Consider the following 19,731-nt stretch of genomic DNA (forward strand, 5'->3'; position numbering starts at 1 on the left):
TCAAACAAAGCAAAGCAGAACAAATCTTAGCACAGGAAAATGAAGATAGAGCATACAAGGTCATCTTCCCCACCCAGAAGAAAGCACTACTGGATAACTATGACACTGTTTCTTTACTTTGTAATCACGCTGGGGAGCTCTTTTAATTTGGGCCTAGAGTCTTAGGTTTTCATTTGAATTCCTCAGTGATCTCTATTACCCAGTTACCTAGGGTACCACCTATCAGGAAGTGAAACCTCTCACCCTGACTTCTGTCCACAAAAATAGCTGGAAAACATTAGGAGGGACTTGTTTTATTTTTCTGGTCAGCAACAGTTAGCAGCTCCCTTTGGTTGGTTGGGTTTGCTTTTCTCAGGATATTACATCGAGAAAATAGAAATAAAAACTGCTGAACACAGCAGGAAGAGTGAAATAAATCTGAAAACCACTTCCAACTGTTTTTATTCAAGCACTTCTAAAACTCTAGGATAACCCTGTACTTCCTATACTGCTGCATGCATGTCTTAATTTTTTTTCCACAATAGAGCATAATACATGTGTTTGTAAGTTAACTAAATTATATCAAGCAAGGAGAAGCAGGTGAGCCCTGGCAGATTTCCCATTGTTTCTACAGTCATTTCTCTATCTATCAATTGCTGCAATCTAAACTCCCTGTTCTGCTGTCAGTGCCACAGAGCTATCCTATCTCTCAGGGTGACAGGTGTGGCTTTGTCCTCCAAGTGCATGACACTGGGCAGAATCCAGCGCACCTTTGAGAAGCTCTGTTGTGGCAACATTACTATTTTCATTTACGCCGTTGCCTTTCAGACATGTTTGACCACACTTCTGTCCAGAAGTGTTCATCATGTTTCTCGCTCTAATAAAGACATCAACTCAGTGGCAACTCTGGATTCAGTGTTTAGTAGTGTAACAAAGAGGAAGTGATATGTTCCCTCTTTTCCAGTTCTAGCTTGCTCTTGAGGAGGCAGGGAGAGATATATGGCTTCTAAATATCAACTAGAAAAGAGCACCTCATTGTAAATTATAGCAAAAGTAAATGGATTGGGGCTGATGTCAAAGAGAGGGCAATATACTCCCTAAAAAACATGTACCAAATCATCATGAAAATCTCTAGATTGTCTCTATAGCTTTGTTTCCCTCTCCTTTATTCCTAGTCTATGCAAAAATAAAGAATAACTGGCATATAGACAGAGGCAGAACCTAAAAGGGAACACTGTGAAAAGGTAAAAATCTTAAGATCTGAAAAACATGTTCTAAGACTTCTATAAAACAAGTAGATCCTTTTTTCTGTTGAGAAACTTTATGCATGAGAGCCTTAAATCAGCTGAGATATTTCACTGTTCAGGGAGAATAGGTTATGTATAAATACATTTTCCAAGTGTGTGTATAAGGATATAACATGAGAAGTGTATGTATAAATTTATATTTATGTCATATCTATATCTATCTATACTTTATCCTGCAAGAAGTATGTACTCATAAATGTTAAGTGATTATTTATAGGCCCCTCTCCTTCAATTGTAGAATGGAAATATCAATTCAATTATAATGTAAAAGTTCATTAAATGCTGTTAATGATAGTTTATCTCACTTCTAAGGAAATAATTTTACACAGGATTAATATAGTACTGTTAATGTAGTTAAGGAATTTTATTATTTCTTAATAGAAATTGAAAATGAAGTCTGCTTTAAATAATTTTAATTAAAATTATTACCATGGAGGAGTAATTATATCTAAGCATTTCTATGCCCCAAGGGACCATTTAACTTTTTCATCTTTATAATTTTTAATTATTTTTATTCCCATACAGCAGATAGGAAAGTTGAGTTTAGGGTGAAGAAAATATTTTGTAACACATCTGTTAACCACTACTTTAAATCTTTACTTCATCTTATTTCCAGAAATAAGGTAGTAAAATTTGACAGGGATTTAAACAATTTTTGTAGCCTCTCTGGCAGATCATATAAAAAGACCCTAAATATTGTTTTTAAAGCTTGTTAAATGTAAAAGAATATCTTTATATTATGTGATTTAAAGGCATCATTTTATTAATGTTTTAAGAACTCCCCCCACATCATTTAAAGATCTATTTAAAAGACTGTGTTAAAGATAAACGGTGTCAAAGATAAGGAATGATCTTGATAACTGGTACTGAAAACCTGTAGCACAGAAAACCTATACCTTGCTGAAAACCTCTTATCTTCTCACATGTTCAAGACTCACCCACTGCCTTGGCACAGATGAAATGTTACTGGCCTACTGTACAGAAGTAGTTAAAATTTGCGACATTATAACCTTTCAATTCCACCATCTTTTTGACAATTGCAAGGGTTTTAGTCCCCTGATGTACTGGGTACTTAAAAAAATAATGTTTTTTTTTTTTGGTTGTTGCTTTTGTTGTTTCTTTTGCTATACTTCAACCACGATTCTAGGTAAGTTCTAGTTGTATGAGTCTGGCTTGATCTGCTTCACAAGAAAGTTAGTGTGGGAAGGGAACATGTTCCATCAAAAATTAATCAGTTTATTACTTATATGTGTTAGTTCCTAGTCTCATAATCTTTGGTTCAAATATATAATGATCACTGCCTTTATTAGGACTGATGGCCCATCCGCCATCAATCTATAGATGATATCTCGTTTCTTCATTCAGCACCCTGAATTTCCTTGTAGAAACCCTCTACCACTCTCAGTTGATGGTTTCTGATGGAACTGATCCCACTTCTGGCTGCAGAGGGATGGACATTTGACCCAGCCCTGGTCAATGAGAATAGCACCTGTTCCTGGTCACAGTTACTCGTGCAAAGATGGACCAATCAGAACAAGTGAGATTCAACTCTGGGTCTTTGGGCCTATTAAAAGAGAATATTTTTTTCCTGACCAAAAGCTATATGAATACAAGCCTACAGGTGCTGATTGCCACTTAGCAGAATCCTGCCTAAGATCAATGCTAACACAGCAAAAATTAAGCCAAGAAATGACCATGCTCCCTCAAAAACTGAGTTCTGATTGAGTCATTTGAACCCCTAGATCCATACATGCCTGAAAGTATCATTTGGCCTTCCACACATACACATAAAAAAGAAGGTAAACAAGACAATTCAAACATTTCAATATAATTTGTGTATTTTGAAAAATTTAGAATTCATCCACTTCTGGCCTCTACCAGACTCAATAAGAATCTCTGGCAGTGGAGCCCTAGAATCTATTTTTAATTATTCCCTCAGTGTTTCTTATGATTAGTTAATGTAGGGAACTATTATGGGCATTCATCAAAGATTCTCACTCCTTTTCCAACACCATCAGCAGGCTAAATGAAATTCACATTATGTCCCAGAGACTTCCCAGAGAACAGACCATAAAGTACACTGAAAGCCACAGTTATTCTCTTCCTGGTAGCTGTAATGTCACCACCCCTTTTCTCTTCCAGTCTAGAAAGAGAAGAAACTACAATTATGTGGGAGAGACTTTAATGATGGGAGGTCACCTTTCTTCTTTTCAATAGCCTCTTGGTAAATTAAAAGAGTCTCTAACCCCTCTGTGTTCTGGGGCTTACTTTCCTGGTACTTGTTTGATTAGGACTGGTAAGAAAAGTAAGAAGAGCAGATAAAATAGGATTTGGGAGGAAACGATCAAATTCAATTTTTCTCATTTTCTTAGAAAATTTAGGTAAGCCATATATAAGAGACTGAGTTTGTCTGTTCTTAGAATGCAGAACAAGGGATTATTTTGGGGATACAGTCACCTGAGGTATAAGTGGAGTGAGACCTCAATTGACTGGCTGGGTTTCTTTCCCCCCATTTTACAGCAATAGAGATTACTCCAAATTTAACCTCCTGTGTTTCTGATTGGCTCCAGTAACAGTCTTCACATAGAACAGTTGTTTAGAAAGGTTGAGATAAACAAAATCTTCAGAGGACATTTCCTACCTTCGGATCTGCTAAGGGTGGTTTACAAATCCTGTAGATTTGTTCATCTATATCAACTCTAATTGTAGGCAATAGGCTCAGAGTGAACGGCTCATTAAAAACAGGTGAAGCTTAATCTCCAAAATCATCAACTTATTTATTTATTCATTCATTCATTTATTTTATATTAGACACTTTGGGCTAGTTTCCTCATAATAATCTGCAAGTCAACCTTCTCAGGCCAGAATTTTTTCTAAGGAGCAGGTAGATGCTAGGCACAGCTTTCTGCTGCCGAAAACCACCTTTTAGAGAACTGGCCACAAATGATATGCTTTCAGATGATTCGTTCCAGGACTTTTCAAAATGGACAAGAACTCACTAAAAACAAGCTGCGTCAGGTCCTCTGGATCTCCAAAAATTAATGATTTTATAGAAACTGTCCCTTTGTGTCACCTTGAGTTGGGTTTTATGAGCAAGCTTGTCTTGATGGGTAGGAATTTCTACTGAGATGAAATAGGATGTATTCTACCCTCCTTCACACTAGCCCACACTTTCATTTATACCTTAATGACATCTCTTGACTGAGAAGAAAAAAAGCATTTCCTAAGGTGCTGATTTTATGACTTTATTGTTACAAAATTGGTGTGAGCTTAAAAACAAATAGACTACTTTTTAATTAGTATTAAAAATGGCATTAAGATTAATCATCCTAAAATTCAAAAACTTTTGGAAGATGCTAACACTTAACTTACTTATAACTAGCCCTCTGAACATTATTTTATCACTTAAGGATAGCAAGTTTAGATGATGGATTCAGAGGAAGTTCTAAGGTTAGCTTTTCTGTGAGTGCTCAAATGGGACCTTCCTTATGCCCATGGCAGTGGGAATTTCATAACGCTAACATTTTGCAGGCTAAAATAATCAGTCATGCTCTTTGGCATAGAATTTTGAGGTTTGTGAGAAAAATCTTGTCCCATTCTCAGCCCATGTCCATGTGGAGGCGAGGTGGCATTTTACAGACGTATGTTTTGGTTCGGCTTCTCAACTTTTAAAAGAGTTGTCAACTATATTCCCATCTCAGCTGAGGCTTAAAGCATGGTCTGTCCCTAATTGGCAATGGAATATTTGCACTCCAAGTACTTGTCAAAAGAGGATAACACTGAATGCTTGCTGCCCAGTGCCTATCAAAAATCAGTCATGAGAAATCGTATTTATGGAAGGTTGCCTGAAGGACATACATTCCCTTTTAGATATTCTCGATTTTATTTTGGATTTGGCCAAACCATTTGAGAGTAACATACTGAAAACCCATGGCTATGCCATCTCACAATAATAGTAATAATCTTTTAAATAATCATGCAAAGTAGGGGTTAATATCCCTGTTTTACAGGTGAGGAAACAGTCCTACCACCATCAAATTACTTGCTAAAGACCACCCAGCAAGTGAATAGCAGAGTCACAATTCAAACCAAAGGTTATCTGGCTCCAAATGTCATGCCCTATATACAGAGCTAGGAGTGCTTTTACTGAATTACATTTTTGTGTTGCAGCAGCCTCCACTGAGGAAAATTAGAAGAAAGAATTCTAGGAAATACAGCATTGTTTTAACTGGAGATTTGGTTCACATTATACAGTGTCAACTTTATGGAGGTTCTTGAATAAGAATTTTTGAGGTCTTATTCAAGTGCAAGAGTACTTTTGAATACCAGGAATAGCTGGACTTTCACTGAACAACTCATAGGTTTAATATAAAAATACTAAAAAGATTGTGAAGCATGTAACTGATAGTGTTTGTCTTCATTTACTTTCCAAGAGACCCAGATCCCAAGGATCCTCTGTCTAGTATTGGAGCTGTGCATTTTATGTGGCACCTTCCCCACTAGCATCTTATTTATCCTCCCAGTCTCTGGCCATCAGTATGATTCCTTTATTTATACTTTAACTTGTTATACTGCATGTATTTTTTGTAATGTACTTCCATTATTTTTCTGGAATGAGACAGGATATAATAAAACTCAAATAAAAAGTCTGCATTTATTAGGCGTTTAGTTTCACGAGCTAAGTGGCATCATGTGATATTTATTTATTTATTTTTTAAGCGAGGCAACCCTTGGTTGACCTCACAGATTGCAAGTGCTCTGTCAGCTTACAATCTCTTATTTTTTATTATTTTTTACGTCTATAGCACCTGGTCTTCCTAGGTGGTCTCCCATCCAAGTACTAACCAAGCCTGACCCTGCTTAGCTTCCAAGATCAGACGGCATCGAGCTTGTTCAGGGTGGCATGGCCGTAGTAACATTTTCTTTTTAAATCCTTACGGTAACTGAATTAGGTTATATTATTAGCTCCATTTTACAGATGAGGAAAATGAAGCTCAGGGAGGTTAACTTAAATGCCCAAGTTCACACAGCAAAACCAGATTTCTGGCTGACTTCAGAATCTGAACTCCCAATCCTACTCATGTGCCTATTCAGCTCCATATCTTGGTAAGTTAATAAGAAGAGATGGGCACAATAGAATGGAAATAAAGTAGACATGGTGGGAAGAAAAAAAAAAAAGATGATAAGAAGATACCCTAACGAAAAGAAAATGAGTAAAAATAGATTAAAGAAAAGTAGGGTAAAGGAATAAAAGGTAATAGAAAAAAGAACACAGGACAGGAATGGAATGTGTGCACAATTCTGCCTCAGAAGTGTGTAATTGTCTAAACTCTCAGGATGACTTTTTTCTTGATGTTTTAGCCTTGAATATTATCAACATTCAAATACCAACTCTTCACTATAAACTTCTGTACTGCTTCTTGTCTGAACCACTCTTTTGCACAAGTATATGCTACTTTCTATCACTATTTATCCTGTTTTGTGTTTCTGCTCTCAACCCAAGTAGATTCTACCACTTGATGGAAAACGATTCTCATAGCTTTTGATCTAGTAGAGGCAGCATTTATGAAGTTTCATTACGTTAATTTCTAGGAAGGAAATTTCACTCCAAATAAATTCTTCTCTGTTACCATCCACAGAAATAAACAAAAAGATGATTTAAGCATACGAACTAAACTAAAACCAAACTCCTTTGTTTTTCTGACCCTAGGCCAAGAAAATATCACTTTTTAGTGTCCTTCAAAAGCCAGGGACATTAAAAGTCCACAGAAAAAAAAAGTCACTCTCGTGAAGTACAGCTATTGACATGAGCTATTACACATGAGAATACATTATTCCTGGAATTTAAACTTATAGTTAACTCTCCCCCAAACTTGAAAAGTAGCCTTTGCTTATTAGAAAACAGCTTTCCTTCTTTTACTTTTAAGATTTTTCAAATAACGGTTTCTTTTCACATGAAATTTTAAAGGATCTTCTATGGATTAAGAATGCTATGGGTTTTAAAAGTCCACATTAGAACCAGCTAGGTGTCTAAATTTACCAGCTAGAAATATCTTTAAGATTTAATAGCTGTCACACTGATAGTCTTTGAGAGAATTAGGCTATGTAATCGCTGATTTCTGTAGGTCTTATTGGGATTTGACATTCCAAGTGAGAATTTGAGATTTTTCTAGATCGAATCCAGTTTTTGATTAAGTTGGTTGCTCGTGGAATACATACAGGTTTGAGGGTGAACATCCCTTGTGTTTGCACATGGAATCACTACCTCGTGGTCATACTCTTGGCTTCTTTTCTTCTCTATATGGGAGAAATTTCTACACACAGACAAAATGGCTCATTTCTTAAGTTACATTTCTTAAGACTCTTCCTAAACTGAGAGGAACTGTAGAATGGTGAAGCAAGCAGGTTTAGCCCCAAATCCACCACCCATGAAGTGGGCCACTCTGGGTAAACTATGGCACAACCAATCATGCAATATTGCTTTGAAGATAATGTATGTGAACATGCTTTGTTAATGGTAAAACATTAACAAATTAAAGATAATTAGATCCAGATCTAGGTCTATATCTAGATAGAATTAAAAGAAAGTCTCTGGATTTTCATTCTGCTGCTGCCAATTAGCGAACATTTATTGAGTGCTGTTAGATTGCACAGGAACACATGGTGCCACCGACTTCTTTAAAGTGCAGACTACTGAAGTGCAGGGTCACGTTAAGAACTCAGCACCAATATTAGTAAAACAGGACTGCCAGTAGACTAAAGACTGAGAATTATGTTCTAAATAGGAATGCCAAAGAAAATTCTAGACTACTATATAAGTTAACATAGCTCAGAATTGATGACATTAAGTCAAGGATATCCCTGAACAGTGCAAAATGCGCCTATCTATTATGTTCCAGTTCATTCAATTTTCCATCACTAGGTGTCCACAAAAGGCTACAGACTAATGCTCTATACTTCCAACTTGTAACAAAGTATAAAGAATTCATTTTGTCTCTTGTAACAAAGAATTTTCACAAGACCCTTGCTTAGTTTTTAAATTCCTAAATTTAATATCAGAAATAATCTCTGAATGCCATTTAAGAATCCACTGAAAATTTTCTTCTCATAGCTAACAGAGAGCTGACATTTTAGCCAACGAGCCTGGTGTTCCATCTTGTCTACTGGATCCATTTTTAGGAGTCGAAAAGTGCTTAAATAAGAACCCTTTGTGTAATGTGATTAATCTAAGCTTTAATATGCTTTCTTTTTAATGCTCTTTACAAATTAAACGCAAGATATTTAAGAGTGTAAATGTCCACAAGGATTTCATGGGATAAACATACATTTTCTGGTGATGAATATATAGGTATTTACTTCTTTCAAATAACAGATGAAAATTTATTAATACCAATAATATTCAGGCTAGAGAGCAGGGAAAAGGGAAAGTTCTAAGGAAAAAATACTTCCATGGAAAATTTTACTGATCAAATAGCAACCTAGGACAGTTTCTTTAATGAACCTGCTGATATTTGATTAGATATTAAAAGATTTCTAAAAACTAGGGCAATCCCAAGGGTTCTGAGGTTTCTGTGATATTCTTAATTAATTCCACTTTGAGTTCATTATTCACAACTGCCGTGAGATAATAAAAGGTCTGCAATCTCTTTACACAAATGTTTGGGAGTTATTTTATAGTGTAGTTTCTCCTTGCATAAACTATTTATTCTAAACTAGAATAGAAGATACCGCTTATTACCTCACCAAAGGAGTGAGAAAAGTTATCTGGCTCTACCCCTACTTTCTTCCATGTAGGAAAAGAAAGTTTGCAAGTTATCACCAACACCTTCACCAAGACAACAGAGCCCTTTCCTCCTCAGTTTCCGCAGCTTCATTTCTACCTAGGGGGGTTTTTTTTGTGTTTTTTTTTTTGTTTTTTTGTTTTTTTTTTGCTGGGGAAATATGCCAGTGATTTCTTTGATCGACAACTTAAACATTTAGATCTCCCTCTCTAAATTGCTTTTAAAAAGTGTACTTGGCTTGAGTCTTAGTTTCCAACTATCCTTTGACTTTTCCCCTCAATCATTTTTGACACAGGTTCTCTTCTCTTGCCTTAGACCATCTGCACACGCGCACGCGTGCACTCACCCCCCACCCCCTTCAGAATGACTTCATGACAAGTCGTCTGATTCTGAACACTACCTTAAATTTCAGCTGCCCTGTTGGCTCCTGTACTTACAAAGTCTGAATTTTTCGTGGGCCCTTGTAGTGCAATTTTTGACACATCATTAAGTTCCCTTTTTATTGGGAGCCTAAGGGCATATTTAGGCTCACTGTGAAGAGCTGGCCTAAATAACGGTTAAAACGTTAAAACACGTGTCATGAGCTGCAAGGGGCTTGTTTGCCAGCAGGGCAAACAGTTCACTACAGCTCAAGCAATCCCTTACTACAGGGTAGGTAGAGATAATGAGATAACCACACAACACAAGTGAGTTGTTCATCTTTGTTGTCAAGCATCTAAGAACACAGTTATCTCAGTAGGATGGTGCACCCCGGAGAGTTATAAATATCTTTCAGAAGGTAAAGAAAAACAGTCCAAGAAAACACACCCAAAAAATAAAAGCAAAAAAGAGTTCTGAAGAAATTTTTAAAGCAAAATTTCAGCTGTATTAAAACTTATTGAATCAGGCCAGTAAGTTCTGAGTGCCTTTTTTTACAATGTTTTAATTGTATGCAGATTTATTCTAATGTTATGATGCTAATCAACCTGTGTAGCTATAATAAAGGCAATGTCAACACTTCATCAACTAATCACACTGCTTCTTTCATCCCAGACACTGTATCCTCCCTACACAACACCAAAGTACTATAAAAATTATTTATACAAATAAACTATTATCTAAAGACTGAAAAGGCATAATAAATTATGTGTAATATGGCCCAATTATGTGGTAATTTCTTTGTTTTAATTATTTGCATAGTTTTAATGAAGAGGTTGCTAGAAGGTAGAACCATTTTTACATCTAATGGAAAAAAACAAATTTGTTTTTAAGAATGAAAACAAAGATAATTAGCTCTTAAATTAGAGGCATACTAATATATGCATGTTCCTAAATTATTACCAGTATTATTACTTTGTTTGTGCTATCAAAACTTTTCTCTGGAGCTCTGATGTTGGCTATTCAAGTTATTTTTCCCATTTCTGTTAAATGTATTAATATCTTGTTGTTCATCAAGTGCCAAAATAAAGGTTAAAAAAGTTCCCTAGTTTATCTACAGAAGAAAAATTGGGGTGGGTGATGACAACTATGATCTTTCAAGATGCAATTTACAAATGCATAATAACTTAAGAAAGTGAGAAAAAAAATAGATTTATCAAGAAAAGAGAGAACTATCCTAAATTCAACACAGCAAATCAGCAAATTTCTTCAGGGAAAGACATCAAATTTGAAAGGCATCAATACTTTTCTGCTGTCACCAAACTGTTATTTATGCTCATGTGCCAGCTGGATTTGTGTATGTGCGTGCATAATCTCTTTCTCACCACTGATGTCATCATTAAAGCTGTGCAAGAATGTGATTTTCGCTTTGCACGATCTTCAGGGGAGACTTGGACATTATGGTGAAAGTTTGTGACAAGTTTGTAAAGTAAGAAATGTGAGCTTTAAGGTGGCGACATTTCACCACTGCAAAATAGAAAAAGCATCCCTAACTGCTTTATTTTGCCCGTCCAGCCCACATTGAAGAAACCACATACAGCAACTGCAGAGCAATAGTTAACTACCTTCTAGTAGAGAAAAGAAAAAAGACGAGTAGTACCAACCAAACAACACCCACAACAACTAGCCCCCTCTGAGGAATTAAGAAGAATACACAAGAAAACAAGATTTGTTGTTTTTTTTGTTTTTTGTTTTTACAATACACAGAAAGATACTGACCACCAGACAACTGTTTCTCAAAGCTGAAACTAATACTGCTTTTTATTGCTGTAAGTCTTATTTATGAGGTTTAGGAAGACTTCGAGATACTATGACTCTTAGAAACTTTTGTTTATGAAATTTCGAAGCTACGATGAATTAATTTTCAGACTAGGTGGCAATAATCAGGAACAAAGAGACATCATTTGGCAATCCAAAAGCAGTTGATTTTAGAGTTGGAGATCATGGATTGTAGAGGTGACAACCGTACAGTGTGGAAGGTGGAGCCTATGAAAGGGGTCTCTCCTCTATCATTAACATGGCTTCACTCAATATTCATTTTTTTACTGACCTGACAGTTCCTTAATCCAGGGAACATGTTCTCCCCTTCAAGGAATTTCAACCTTTCCAAAAAAAAACCAAACGAAAAAAAAAAAGGCCCCCAAAAAAACTTGAAAAGAAAACCAAGTAACCGGATTACATGACGATGTGAGGTTGTTGCTCATTATCTTTTAGTTGGCAGTTACACATGCATAGCTTTGAGGGACTGGGTGCTGGGAAAGGGATTTTGAGGGAAGGTGAACTGATTACCTTGTGTCTCCCTTGGGAGTGGCTCAGTGAGTAGACCTCTTTCTTACATTTTCTTAGTCTCGCAGAACCCTACAAGGTAGTTATGAGTTTCCCCATTCTAACAAAGGAGTTAACTGAAGATTAACTTGTCCAAGGCGAAAAGTGTAACAGAAACTAGTGGGGTACAACAGTCTGGGTGTGAAACCTGGCTCTGCCCTACTAACTCTGTCGGTGCCTGACCCATCCATCATATGTACCCACTAAAGAAGTTGCTTCAGCCTGTGCTGTGATCCTCAGGACTTTTCATAATTTGCATCCAGGTTGTCTTACTTCAAAAGCTCTTGTCCTTTCTTCAATATACTTCTTCAAATTGGATTATGGAAAGAGATGAATGAAAGAGCAAACCCATTCTATGTCTGCATTTACCATTGAGAGATGCCAATGGTATACAAAGTGCTAACCAGTCCTCAAGGGCTTACTATCCAGCTGGGGAGGAAAAAACACACTCATAGGAGCGTTTCAATACATAAAACATGGTATTGTGTTGTTAGGTGGCAGAATGAACAGTAAAGACAGAAAGCACTTTAGGAGTTAAGGGGTTTTCATTACTACATTTCTTCACCTTCTTTCTAGTCTCCTGTGCTTTTCTGGTTACCATGGAGGCTGGAATCAACTCAGATTCTTTATAAAGACACTCAGGGTTGAGACTTAATGCTGGAAGGTTTACACTATGAAATTCCCTTTCCCTAGTGATTTTATGATTCCACAGCCTTTGTCTTTGGAATAAATTTGAAAGACCCTCCTGATTGCTCATGGTTTTGTTCCAAGCGGCAACCTTAGTTTCTCGTATAAACTGGAGCTGATAAAATTTGTAATTTCCTATTTATAACATTTTGCTTCTCTTAGACAAAAGGACAAGATAAGCAAGGTAATTATTGGATTCTGCTCTGCAGTTTAAAAATCACAGGCTTAAAAATTATGGGGCCATTTGCATCCCAGGAAGCAAAGAGGTTTTGACTGAGAATATACTCTGCTGTATACAGGACGATCAGTAACGCCAATCTTAAGAGCTTTTCCCCTAAACACAAAATCTTACTAAAAATCTGACTTTTACTCTTTCCAGTAAGATTCTACGGTTTTGACAGAAGTAAAAATGAGTCACATTGTCCCTGGAGGAGCAGCAGAGCATGGTGCTTCAGAACAAAGCTGGGAGCTAGTCTGTTTGGGTATGAGAACCACTACTTAGCAGCTCTGGGTCCCTGAGCAAATTACTTCATTTCTGTCCCCAGTCTCTTCATCTGTATGTAAAGTAACGATAATGGGAGTAACTACCATAAGAGATTGCTATGAGGGTTAAATGAGTTACTACTTATAAACTTATAAAGTCCTTAGAACAAAGCCTGGCACAGTAAGCACAATTTACGTGCAGGTTAAGTGATTTGAGAGAGTTGAGCTTGCTTGTACATTTCTGGAGCTAGTTTTAAGCTTCTCTTCAGTTAGAGGGATAAAAAAGTAAATATCTGAAATGTGAAGCCCTGGGATCTGAGGGTGGTGATTGAGGCACTGGTTAATTGATTAGTCATCTCTTACTGTAGAATGAGTCTTGATAAGAGCCCCCAAATCAGATTACTCCTCATGCTCAAGTCAGGGTAAAGAATTAATCTGTATATTTAACATTATGCTTGCAAGGAGTAAGACAGATATCCCGAGGCACAGCTCTTGGATATTTAAACATTCCTTTACATACCACTATTTGATTTAAGGCAGTGATTTGTTAACTGGGTCAACTATAACACATATCCCTTCCTTTTTTTGGAAATACACCTGTTTCTGGGATTTGATTTGGCTCTTAATTCAAACAAACCTCCAAGTGCTCTGAAACAAAATCAACCTAAAATTATACACTTATCTAGAGTTACATTTAGGCCATATGGTTTAAGTTGTCCAAATGTCACAGAAGCAACAGCAGCAGCCATCATCATACTTTACACTTATCCAGCATCTTTCCTGCCAGAATATTACATGTTATAAAAGTTTCATTAAGACAGAGGTGTTAACCTTAATTCTAAAAGGACAGTCACTTAACTGCTGTGTTTTGGTTTAGCTCTGTTTCAAAGTGAATTGCTACATAAGAGTTTCTCAAAGTCCGTTTTAGTTTCGTGTTGGTATTCCTATAACTGATAATATCTAAACTGTGAACTCCTATGATATGGAAAAGAGATGGGAGGCATATAGGACCAACACCTTTTTCTTGGGTCTGAGAAGATTCAACTATTGGACTCACTGTATTAGAGTCAGAACACTAACTGGGATGTCATTTCTAGAAACTCCTATAAAATGCATTGGAAAAATCTGGGCAGTGAGGACGTCAAAGTGTATCACCTTAAGTCTTTACCCATCAGAACCTGAAATTCTTTATCAGATGACCAGACCTTCTCCCTAGCATTCAGCACAGGCCGGATATATAGGATGTGCTCTATAAATAAATCTCAAGTGGACAAATAAATGCATTAGATGCATAATTAACCTGTTTGTAACAACCAAAGAATTTTACAGTTTATATTTGGAGTAGATGTGATGAATATAGGTAGTCAATAAGATGATGTCAGACAAGGAAGATGATGATTGGGGGCGGGGGCAGACGTGGACAGGTTGGACTGAAGGGAACCTAAGAGCTGTTAATGTTAAATTCTCTTAAGTGTTATAGTGTGACTCAAGGCAAAAGTCCATCATTTTTCCTAGGATTAGCTCAATGGTATTATCTCTGGAATTATCTAGGCTGGAATGCTGCAAGGATATATGCTTGCCTGCTCATTAACCAACTTAACCAATCAACCAACTGATCAGCCAAGCCATATGCTGAGTGCTAAAACACAGAAATGAATACTTTTCTCAGATGCCATCCCTGTAGTCAGTAAGCTCACAGTAAAAGGCAAGAGCTCAAAATTCAATCTTCTGAAACATGTCACAGATTTTACCCAGTACAGGTACTTGACCATCAACCCCAAGTCGTAGTCACTGCCTGAATATCCAGAAATTTTTAGAATCAACTGTAACCATGCCTTCGGGTAAATATCCCACTACTCCCAGATTCTGCTTTACCTGCTACCCCAGAATAGGACATTAAGGAGATGATGGACAATGAGAAGAAAATGCAAACAATATTAATAAGAAAGCAGGACAAAATTGAGAGGATATTAAGCCAATATGTAGTATTTTCCCTGTAGTCAAGTTTTCACCTGGAATAGCAAAAAAAATCTCCAGGGTCTACACGGCAGTTTGCTGAGGTTAGGCAGTGATGAGGCTAAGCAAGAAAGGAAACTTTTTTTAATTGGTAGTAATTTTTTAAAAAATATAAAGAAAATATTCCAGAATAGAATGGCTAAGTCATATTCATTTAAAAATAAGAGACTTCAAAAATAAATGTCTTGCCCAACATGGTCCCTCTCAGACTGGGCCAGCACAGGCCTCTTTAGAATGGATGGATGTTCACTCTGCACTACTGATGGGGCATCTGGAAAGCACTGAGATGCAAACCCAAATAGAGTTTGAAGCCCGGCTCTAGCACTAACTATGATCTTAGACAAATTTGTTTTTCAGAGTTCTGCTTTCCTCTTCCATGAAATGCTAAAATAACAGCACCTTCCTTAGATGATTATAAAGATCACATGATGACATTTGCACTCTGCCAGGCATTTAATATACGCTCAATATTTACTCTCCCTAATTGAAACCAATTCACACATATAATTCTAGGACTTTCTATGCCCTCAATAATTCTGTCCTCTGGTAATAATTAGAGATCTAGAGTAATGACCTCAGGCTAAGCACTAGAAATGACTGCATCTAACCACTACAGGGGATACAAAGCCAAGCCCTTTGAACAAAATTTGAATCCCCGTAAATGACTCCCATATGCTAAAACTGGGTTGGGTTCAAAGTGACACCCATCTTAAACTCAAATCATGTAGCTAGGAAAAATCCCCCTTTCCTCAACTCTCAGGGGGATTCTTGGAGCCATCGAAGTAAGTCTGATAGTAGAAGAAACAATAAGGAGAGAATGCAAACAGTATTAAGAAAGCAGGACAAAATTGAGAGAAGCTGAGAATAGAGAGAAACAGATGACAAACAGCATCCTTTTCCTTCCTTTCTCATTCTCTAGTTGCAACATTAGGGACCTGGGATGATGAGTGTGAGACAAGTTTTGCTTGGATCTTCCAAGAGATAAGCTTATAATGTAAGCATATTTTGACCCTATTAGGGCCATGTGACTGGGGCTCTTATCTCTTAGGCTACTCTAGATTTCTTAGGGCTCTCATCTTTTCCCTGTAACCCCTTTGTTTTTTACTTCATATTTCAGGTTGAGAGAGGGAGACACCTGGACTGATCAAGGCTTACTAGCCATGAACTATTATGCAAGTGATTTAAACTCACAGGACTCTGCTTCCACTTCTGAAATAGGAGTAGCACTATCACAGGATTCAAGTACTCTTGTAAGAGCAGAATAGTCTAATATCTGCAATGTAATCTAGATAGTAATACCTCCTAATTTCTAGAAAGGTGGTATTACCATCTGAAAGGTAGGTAGCTAGATTTGTTTTGAAGTATTTGAATATTAAACAAGCTGTTTTTACTGAACATCTATTTCATTTGAGGTGGCTTTGGGGCGGGGTGTGGGGGTTGTTGTTGATTGAGTATCACTCTTAGGTTTGGCCACTTCAGATAAGACATTTAAGTAGTTGGCACAGAGTAAGTGCTCAATATGGGAAGCATCTTTGACATTAAAGTGCTACAGGAGACAGAAAAACAGAGCTGGCTGTCTGGTGTGCATCCTGGGCTTAAAGGAGAGAAATAGATGGGTCCTTCCCTCATTCCTCTAGGATTGCCAGCCCAGTTCATTAGAGAATGGAGAAAGGCTTTTAAGGACACATCTCTGGAGTAGAAATTTTGACCTGAAAATAATGGTATTGCAAAGTACTTAATAGATTGGCAACCTCAGAAACAATGGTGGCAAAAGGTAATTTAAGTTCCAAATCTATAGTCAATCACGAAGATTGGCACTTAGATTGGAAAAACTCTTATTACATAACTTTTTTCCATGAAAATAGCTGGAAAGAAAAGCTGATTTTCTATGCTGTTGCTGCTCACCATTTCATAGTGGCACAACTCCCACCCCAAATGTTGTGGAACTGTATTCAGCATAGATTTGTTTTTCAGCTCTTCTACCCTGTCCATTTTCCAACAGCTGATTAGTCTCCCTGGGATGTAGACACATCTCTGATCAAGAGCTGCTTGGCTCTTGCCCGTTCTCACACATGCATCCCAATATCCACATTACGTATAATAGACATTCTTATATGTACATACATAAACATTGGTATGCATATATGTTCCCAATACTATGTTCAAAGACACATTCCAAATGGATGTATATATGCACTCATATACATATAGAAATCCAACTGGATTCCCAGAGGGAAATGTGGAACACATTGTTAAAATGTCTGTCATCCATGTAAGAGAAACAGAAATGAGCTGGGCATTAAATTTGCATACAGCCCCAAGCACAGAGGTTCCTGTATGTGTACTGTTCTCCTGTTCTTGATGATGGGCATATCTGACAGAAAGATTCTGTCAGGATTAGCTCAGGAAAAACACCCCCAAGGAGATAATTTGAAGACATACTGAGAATTTGCCTCAGTACATGAAAATAAACATGAAATCCTCAGCACTCTCTGCACATCGAGAAGTTCCCACCAACACTCGCTGCACACCGGGGGATAATCTACTGGAGCTAATTAACACACAGTCATACACAACGCTGTTAGAAGTGGTTGCCACTTAGGACTGATTTAGTTGCTGCAGTGCTTAAAAGAGACTTGAGAAGGTTTTTGTGTAAATGTGTGAGGAAAGGAGAGGAAATAGAAGTGTAAAAACAGCTGCAAAACTAAATGGTGCTAAGGCCTTTCCCTCCCCGCCCCCCCGGAAGACATTCAGGAAAGTTATTGAGAAACCATTAGCACTCCAGTAAAGAAAGCTTTTTACTTGATTTTATGTTACGCACACATTGCAGAGTCTATAGATTGTGGCTATGAAAAAGGGCGTTTTACTTCATAAGCAAACAAGCTCATTAAATGCTGACATATGGATCGTGTCACCTAAAAAAACAACAATCTTTTCTATGTCTACTTCTTGCTTTATTTTATCTTTCTGATTTATGTAAAATTTCAGCAGTTATTAAGTAGTAATAGGTCATGGAAAAAAATCAAGGAATAAAGGGTCACTAACAATTTCTTTTTATTAAACTTTGTGATATCATAAGGATAGAACAAATCTAACTTAAAAATGTTCTTCCTCAAAGTGAATGTTACAGATGCTATCTTATGAATAAACTATCTCTAATAATCGCAATAGTAAAATATCACAACTGAGTAAATAAAGAGCCTTTAGCAACCTGCTTTTTATTACTGAAACATGATGAAAATAATACAGAACAGACCATTAGTGTAAACTCCATTATTTCAGGGTTTGTGAAAATTTAGAGTTGCAATTGATTCTTTTGCCCTGATAAAAGGATTTACTAAAGAAAATTATAATAACGTAAAAAGGATTTCAGGGGATAGTATGTTTATTTTGGATTGGAGAATCTAACTTTTTTATTTTTAGCTATCCCATTTGTATCCAAAATAGCTAGAAATCATTCTTGATTAAGGGTAATTCTATTTGGCTGTGTTTTGCTATCCATTAGTTGAGACACTATTAAGAATAAAACCTATGTGAACAAAATTCTGTAAAATATATTTTTCCATCAGGTTAGATAAGCCTACAAAATAAAATACAACAAAAATGAGCTAACACTGAGTAGCTGCTATGTACAAAGCCCTCTACCACATCCTGAGTCGAATAGAAAAACAAATGCAACCTCGTCTCTATTCTCTGTAGGCTCAAACCCAGGAGGGCAGACAGACACATTTGCAAAGAATTAGAGAACGGCAAACAGGTTCATCTTGAGAATCAGCTGTAAATAACTGGTGGTGGTTACTTGGAGTGTTTTTGTTGAGATATGATATCTATGTGTGCTTAATTTATAATGTCTGCCAAGAGAAAGGGCATCAGAAGTAGTAAAATATAGGCAATGTCACTACCAACTCTGGCCTAGAAGACTGAATGTCAAGGTAGCATGCAACCATATGTAAGAAATAAGGTTATAATGGTTACTTTCTAAATCTTTCAAAAAACAACAAATTGTTAACAATGGTTTTGGGACCACTGATTGTGCTTCCTTGTATGAATTTTAGAGTGGTTTATATAGAAAATAAAAGCATAAACAAAATGTTCAATTCTAAAGCTGAAGGTACAAAAGCTTACAAAGTGTCATGTAAATGAAAGTGAGAAATTGCTTTGAATTGGATGCAATACTATGCAGGTCCTGGGAATTTGCCATTTGGGACCAGCATATCTGAATGAGGCAAACCAGCTGCTTATTAGGTAAAGAGAAAGGTTGTGTTTTAGCAAAAATAAAGATTTTTTTTTTTTTTTGCTATGTCTCTAAATGTTAAAAAAGATTAGCTAGAAGCAGCTGCTTCGTCTACTCTAAATAGAACAGATACCAAGTACCAAAAAGGACTAGGAAAGGACTCTTCCTATAATTCGCCTGTCTGCTTCTTGGATGTTTCCCCATTAACAGTGTCATAAAGTGACGTTAGGAAATAAGGTCACTCCAGTCTTTATAAGTTAAAGAAATAAGGAAAAAATTTTTAATATTTCAAGAAATATGTGGACCTTTCATTTGTTATTCATTCCACTGATTTACTTCTACGGCTACACTCATCTGCTCCAAGAGCACCCAAACCCTACGGATGCCACTTAGAGAGGCTACTTTTCCTTCTGGGTCTAAGGCGTAGAGATGCACGGAGAGAGAAAGATAGATGAATGTCAGGATGTCAGTCTCAATGAAATCTTGGCAGCTCCCCAAGTCC

At 36.8% G+C, this 19,731-nt stretch overlaps 1 protein-coding gene and 1 pseudogene across 12 annotated transcripts in view; both read right to left on the minus strand.

Moving 5' to 3' along the window:
* Window positions 1–19,731, minus strand: part of MCTP1 (multiple C2 and transmembrane domain containing 1) — a 464,000-nt gene that overhangs the window by 112,894 nt on the left and 331,375 nt on the right. The window lies entirely within an intron of this gene.
* LOC111732008 lies at window positions 6,083–6,201 on the minus strand (annotated as a pseudogene).

This window comes from Pteropus vampyrus, unplaced genomic scaffold (genome assembly GCF_000151845.1).
Source record: "Pteropus vampyrus isolate Shadow unplaced genomic scaffold, Pvam_2.0 Scaffold11, whole genome shotgun sequence".
NCBI lineage: Eukaryota > Metazoa > Chordata > Mammalia > Chiroptera > Pteropodidae > Pteropus > Pteropus vampyrus.